The sequence below is a fragment of the Athene cunicularia genome (assembly GCF_003259725.1).
Source record: "Athene cunicularia isolate RWA chromosome 3 unlocalized genomic scaffold, athCun1 chr3_part1, whole genome shotgun sequence".
Lineage (NCBI taxonomy): Eukaryota > Metazoa > Chordata > Aves > Strigiformes > Strigidae > Athene > Athene cunicularia.
This window is the reverse complement of record NW_020799097.1, coordinates 4,417,065-4,424,155: the sequence shown is the minus strand read 5'-3', so window position 1 is coordinate 4,424,155 and position 7,091 is coordinate 4,417,065.

Genomic DNA, 7,091 nt, shown 5'->3' with positions numbered 1-7,091 from the left:
TTTTTTTTTTTTTTTTTTTTTTTTTTTTTTTTTTTTTTTTTAATGCCAGGAACAACATTTAGTTCAGTGAAGTTCTGAAATCGATATAAACCTTTTGTTACTGAGTCCTGTGGACGAGATGACACTCAGCGTTGATGCATATGTCTAGGCAACTAAGTAATTTGAAGTTGCGTTTTAATTGTATTCGAATAAGATGACTAAAATCCTGGTTTGATTTGTATTGCTGAAAATTTGGAATAATTCTGCTGAGCTCTCGGGAGTCTTTCTCATTTACATTGAGGTGACAAAAACTTGCATTAATTGCTTTTAATTTTATCTTGGAACTGAAATTAAAGCTTGTCTGTTGCCTTAAGATTATATTTGGTGTCTCTTTTAATCCACGGAGAGGCAGTTTCTGTGTTGCCACTGAGGATGACATTCTCTGTCAAACAATCCAGTGAATTCAGAGTCACCGTGGAAATAAAAACTTGGTCTGCTAGCACCCGTTCCTCAGGAGAGCTGCAACTCCTCTGCAAGTTTTTATGCTCTTTTACCAAATATTTCAGTTTGAAAACTACAGTTGTGATTGTCCAGGTCTTGGACACTAAGAAATCTATGTGAAATCTCCTGCTATGCTCAAATCTTTTCCAACTCTCTAATAATGCCTTCTGCAAATGCAGCAGCAGAACTACCAGCATAATCGGGAAAGATATATGCTTTAGCTCTCTTTTAATTTCATAATTTTTAAATGATGTTTTCTCCATCAGAATGAGGTTATATTTTAAAAAATCCCCATGAATTAAAATATCTCACAATTGGAATTTATTTTGATAATGCTAAGGTGTATGATTGCAACTTCTTTTTCCATGTAAAATTAATAGAAACTTAAACCAGACATTTCATAATAAAATCAGTCAAATAATAGGTTTCAAATTATTCAGAATAGACATTTTAATTTCAGTTTATTTTGTTTTTTTAAAAAATTAACAACAGGTAAAAACAGGATGTAGGAAAAACCATAGTCATGCTATGCGTGCTTTTTTTTTTTTTTTTTTTCCCCCCCCCGCATTAGACCAAGAGATGGTAGTAGGAACAGACAGATGTAAAACTTCTTGAGCTGAAAACGTGGGAGGCATCTAGTGTAATTTTGGATACTGTGAGAAATCTTGCTTGGCCTTCAGCTGCTACTCCAGAGAGGAATAAGTCTCCACTGGTCTTCCGAGGATGTTTTAGATACCCTTGCTTGCTGACATGGAACCTTCATTTAGGCAACTAAATGGTGACTTTTTTATGTCTGTTCTGTGGTGTAATACCCTTAGCAAGGATCAGAAGAAAACTAATATCCTCTTACATGGATTAGATGCAGGGCTATGTTGGAGGGATGTCAGCTCACACTACTTTTAACCAGTGTTGATGTTTCACTTCTGTGGTTAGCAATGGGTATGTAAATGCTGCAAGGAGAGTCTGTCCATCTGCTGTCATCTTTATTTCTGGAGGTATTCCTACTCCCAAGGTTCCAGGTGAGCTCAGGAACTATTCAAGACAGAGATGGTGCAAACACCTGGTATGACACAATCCTTGGAAATTTTATGAACTGTCTGAACAAAGGGATAACGTTGTCTAGAGTTGACGCCCAGGCACATTGACCTCAGGTAATGCCAAAATGACTTGGGATTTCTGTGGCAATGGTGAGAACTACCCTCAGGGCTCCCCAGCATCCAAGCCTTGACTCCAAACTCTTCTTGATGCTGGACAATGAGTTTTACTCAGCATGGATTTACATGTTCATCACTCATAATGCAAGCTCGGTTAAGTATCTGAGCCGATGGAATCAAGACAGTTGCTCTAAGGGAACCATATCTTCATTTTGCACACCATTGATGTTTTCATGCATTTCTTTTTCATGCCCAGTGATTTTTGGGCCTGTTGCTCCCTCCTGTCCAGGAAGATCTGATTCACTGTTGAGGATGTTCATGGTTATATGACAATATTTCATTTATCTCTCATTGTTAAGTTGTACATATTCATCCGCCATCACAGTAAGAAGTTATAGCCTAATACAGCGTATCTCTGCAAACAGCAAGTCCTGGCTTTATTTGCCCTCTGAAGGAGTATCCCAGAGCAGCATAGAAAGTGCATTTTATGAGACTGCCTGTGGTTCCAGGAGTCATATCCCAAATGAGCATTCGTGCAGCCGATTTTCAAGCTATATTAAGGGAAAAGCTGACATAAGAGCCAGGTACACTAGTTTTAGACCAGCTGAGAGATTCTCTGTGCCAAGACAGCACAAAGATCCAGTCCTTTGGCTGATGCTTGGAGCATCTTGGAAAGAATCCTATTTCCATGCCCTTTTTTTTTTTTTTTTTTTTTTTTTTTTTTTTTTTTTTTTTTTTTTTTCTGGAAATGAGCATTTCAGTGACTGTGCATTCAGTAGTATGAACATGCTTTAGTAACCCAGAACGCTGGCACTAATCCCTTTTCGATCCTAGTGGCAATATCAGAGTATTAACAGAGGCTTTTTAATTGTGAGCTTTTAAACAGCCATATTAAAAAAAAAAGAAAAAAGCTATGCAATATAATCTTGCCCAAATGTTATTTCAATGCCAATAAAACCCAATGAATAGACTGAAGACCTTAGTAAATAAAGCCCTGTTATTTTACTTCAGGGATTGCAATTGTTGGCCAGACTCAGGATTTTCACTGAAAATGACATTGGTGGTTTTATTTTAGCCTGAGTAGATAATTCACATTGAAAAATAGTTTGATAATTATTCTCATTAGTCAACTAGGACAGAGCAAGATGTAATGGATTTAAGCTGCGTCAGGGAAATTTAGGTTAATTTTTAGTAGTTAAAAACAGGGAGAGAGAAGAAGAGATGGCAAAGAAAAGACAAAAAAGCAGCAGTTCAGGGAAAAAAAAAAAAATAAGCAGCAGCGAGAAGACATGATGTGAAATGCTGAAGGCTGAGAAATGACAAACCTTACCAAGGAGGTGTCTTGATTGACTGAAGCATTCCTTAAGTCTGGTGAAGACATAGGAGTGTCTTTCCTTTGTTTGCACATTTTAGCTATTATTTCTATAGAGTGTTTTGCTCAAGAAGCAAGCCCTTTTTTGCTATTTAGTCATTAATTTATGTCGGCACATAACTGTTGTCAGTGTGTGTCCACATATCCAAAAGGACCCCAAGAGGGGGATTGAAGGGAGATGGTTATTCAAGGAGGGGGTACAAGGTGAGCCTGTATATCCATTTCCTTGCTAGGAGCTCTTGGCACATCTTTATTGATTTGGGGTTTACCATCCAGGCTTATGGATTTTATTATGGACTTTGTGATATTTTATTTTTTTTTTTTAAATGTCAGAACTGGCAACCCTCTCTAGAACTGATCAATTAACTGGACATGAGTTTTGTCAGCTGAAACGTCAGCATGCTGATGCAGATATACTGCTCTCCACATTGACTTTCACATAGTGTTGTAATATGTTTTCTTGCTAGAATCAACCGTGGAGATGAACAGTTATTCATTGAGTTTTCAACCAGAATTCAGATGCCTTTTTTACTAAACACCTTACAGTCTCAGGTGTCATACAAAGTAGTAGTAGAGAACTGGAAAGTGTTCAGTATATTCAAGGACTCATGGATTTGAGAAATCATCACCTACTAGCATTCATCACAAAAGTCACGGAGGGTTGCAATACTTCCCTTTTTCACGGCAATCCTAATAAATTCAGTGAGTGGTGTTACGCATGACACACAGAAGCAATCAACAAACTCTATTCCAGTTTAGCCATTAAAAGATCAGCAGCCTAATGTTAGTTAGTTATCTAGCCTCCTTCAGTCAGATAGACGCATCCAGAGAAGCATTTCGACTCCAAAGTCTTAATTAGCTCTAGTAGGTGGGATTAATCACTCACCAGGGATTCATGTGTCTCCCCATGCTTTAATGAAGGAACCCACACCAACAGCTCAGATGGCACACCGAACTTGTTAACTAAGGTAGACCTGAGTCAAAACGGATAAAAGGGACTATCTCAGGTAAGTGTCTACAGAAAATAAGTGTTATTCGATAAAAATAACTTTTCTGAGATTCCCAATGCTCTGAGACAAAACAAGGAAGACAGAAAATGAGTTTGGAAACTGGTCCATGACATTATATCTGTAAAATTGTTAGTACACTAAGTTGAAATTACTTAGTGTATTTCAAGGCTTTCTGTACCATATAATCAAGCAATTAATCCCTTGGCCCATCTGACTGAACTGTAGTTTTCTAGAAATAATATTCCATGACTAAGTTATCTGTCAGGACATACCCCAACGGTCAGCAAGGAGAGATTAGATCCCAGAGAGAATAATTCATCCTGTCATAAAACTGGTGTCTCTTTTAGTTGCAATCAGACTAAATGCCTAATTTCAGTATTGGAAAAGTTATGTAAAATGACCTTCACCTAGACTGGAAATGCAAAATAAATTCTTTCATAAGGACCTAAAGCAGCTGTTACCATACTGCATCAACTAGTGGTGATTGATGACTCCTCTTGGACTTATGTGAATGTATCATAGGAACAATATTTTATTTACATGTGAGAACATGACTTTTCTGAATTACACCTGTAATTCAGAGGGAAATGGAGTAAGAGAGCTCTGAATAACACGAGTGAAGCACCTATAGGTCTGTGCCAGGAGTCCTGGAATAGGGTATGAAGCCTGAGAGCTCAGTGAACACGTCTACTGAGGTTAGTGGCACCAAGAGGCCATAAAAGCAGTGTGAAAATATTATAACTAGACTGTTCCTAGTAACTAAACTGGGAATTGTTGCTGAATCTTTTTGTCTAATAATGAAATCAATTTTTATCTTTTGCGATCTAGTAAATTCTCCCAGAATAACAGAAGGTTACAGGAGTTCATCAAAGGCTACAGACAGGAGACTTGAAACGCTGGGAGGATGATAGTGTATTGGATATACCCAACAACTACTGAGGATAACTGTAGCATAATTCACACGGGGGACTACATATTGGTCAGCTCTAAAATCTCAGCTCTTCCCTGGGAGATTTTTTGTCTATAAGGATGAAACTGTATAGACATTTTTTTAGAGATTTTTCCTATTTTAATCCAGCTTCAGTGAACAGCTCCTAGTAGTCTGTTGGGTATCTTTAGTTTACACACAAACAATAAAAATCTTTGAAGATTAGACTTTTTCTGACAAGGTCCACATAAACTTCCAACTTTAATTGAAACAGTGTAAAACCAGCCGAAGTAAACTTGACAATCTCTCTATTGACTTCGGCACTGTTTGCATTAGTCTTCCATAACTATAGCTGCTCTTGGCACATTTGAAATACTGGTTTTGTACATCAGGAGAGGAAGGAAATATGTGTTCAGAAATGTGGAAGTCCTTCGGAGCAGGGTCACAGCAGCTGAAATTCAGTAGCAGTTCACTGCTGTTAATTAATTTATTATTTATACCAATGTATAACTCGCGAGAGCTTGACATACTGTCGCATTCATTCTGTCTATAAAAAGTCTATATGCATAGTCTTCAGAATATTTCATTAATTTGCTTTTTTTAGTAATAGTATTAATAAAACACATATATGGCTTTTCAAGGTAATTGTCTAAGGACATTTCTTGCAGCATCCCAGTGAACAAAATTTGAAATGGACCTCAAAACTAGTTCCCAAATGGAAACAGCCGAGGGTACATCTGCATGAGTAAATGAAACACTGCTGGGAATGGACACGGGCACTAAACTGTGGCCATTCATACTGTTATTTACCCAGAACAGTCTTCAGTGTGGTTTTGTTCCAGACCAACTAGTGTTCACCCAGATGATTTCACTGCATATTTGGGGTCTTAGTGTGGGCCAGGGACAATTTCTTTTAGGCAATTTGGATGCATTCATGCTGTTTTGGAGACTGAGGCAATTCAGTAGTGTGCACACAACCGGTCTGAGCCTATTGCTCTTGGGACTCCTGGCAATACTCGTTTCACTGATAAATGGTTACCTGAAATAGTCTGCCTTCTAAAGGGTGGTTCTGATTCTTCAAATCTGGAGATGTTCAATATCCTGACTGCAGCCACTGGTCCTATCTTGAAACTCTGATTAAGTCCAGTGTTGGAGAAGACCTACAATATATAAGAACAGAGATGTCCGTAGTTCCATTTTTGGTCTCTTGAGTGATGGTGGGGAACTTACAAAGCATGGCAGCAAGTTTTACTGCTTTTTGCACCATTTTAAACAGAATGCTGCTGCAAAAGCAGCATCCCAGGACGTGAATGCCTTTTATCTATTAGCTTCTGATTCATCAATGCCAAGGATGTTACCTGGACTTCAGGATTTCCCTCCCCTTGTGCCACAATGATGCTCTGATAGTGGTACCGAGTTGTAAGTTGGACTACTTTGCGATTAAACTTAGGAGCACTCTGAAATACCTTCCTACATCAGGCAAGAGTAGAATATCAAACAGAGAACAAGCATCATTAACATCCACTTTGAACTCAAGAACAAATTTGATAATGTCTGCACTAATTTAGCATCTCTCTTTACTCTGAACACTCTTTGTAACACAAGGCAATCATTCCTGTGGCTTGTTTGTTCCTAGCAATCACATAACAATTTTAAATCAGGAAAGCGCAGTGCATCTTAAGCAAATACTTTATACTCATACAACTATTTGCAGTTTATTTTGACACAACTGTGGTTTTGAAGCTTTTAGGGGGTGTGAAAATCAGTACTGGTGCACACAGGAAAAGTGCAGGTGAAACTGCAGTATGTGGTTAACTTCTTCCTAATCCAAACATTTAATCTAATGTTAACTGTAGTAGAGGGGAAAAAAAATAATTTTTCTAACTAAAAAATTCCATTGCTTGTCCATGGGAATGATAAAGTAGCGTTTTGCTAAGTAGTCTTTGAGAATGAGTAGAGTAAGTATCACTGTAAAAGAAGTAGACAGATTTTTCAACATGTGATCTGTACCGTCTTTCTTCCCCAACATTTCAGTATTGTCAGTCCAGAAGTTTAGATAATAAATTTTAAATACAGTATTACTCCCCCACTTTTTCCTCCCTTCTGATTCTTCTTTTTTTTTTTTTTTTTTTTTTTTTTTTTTTTTT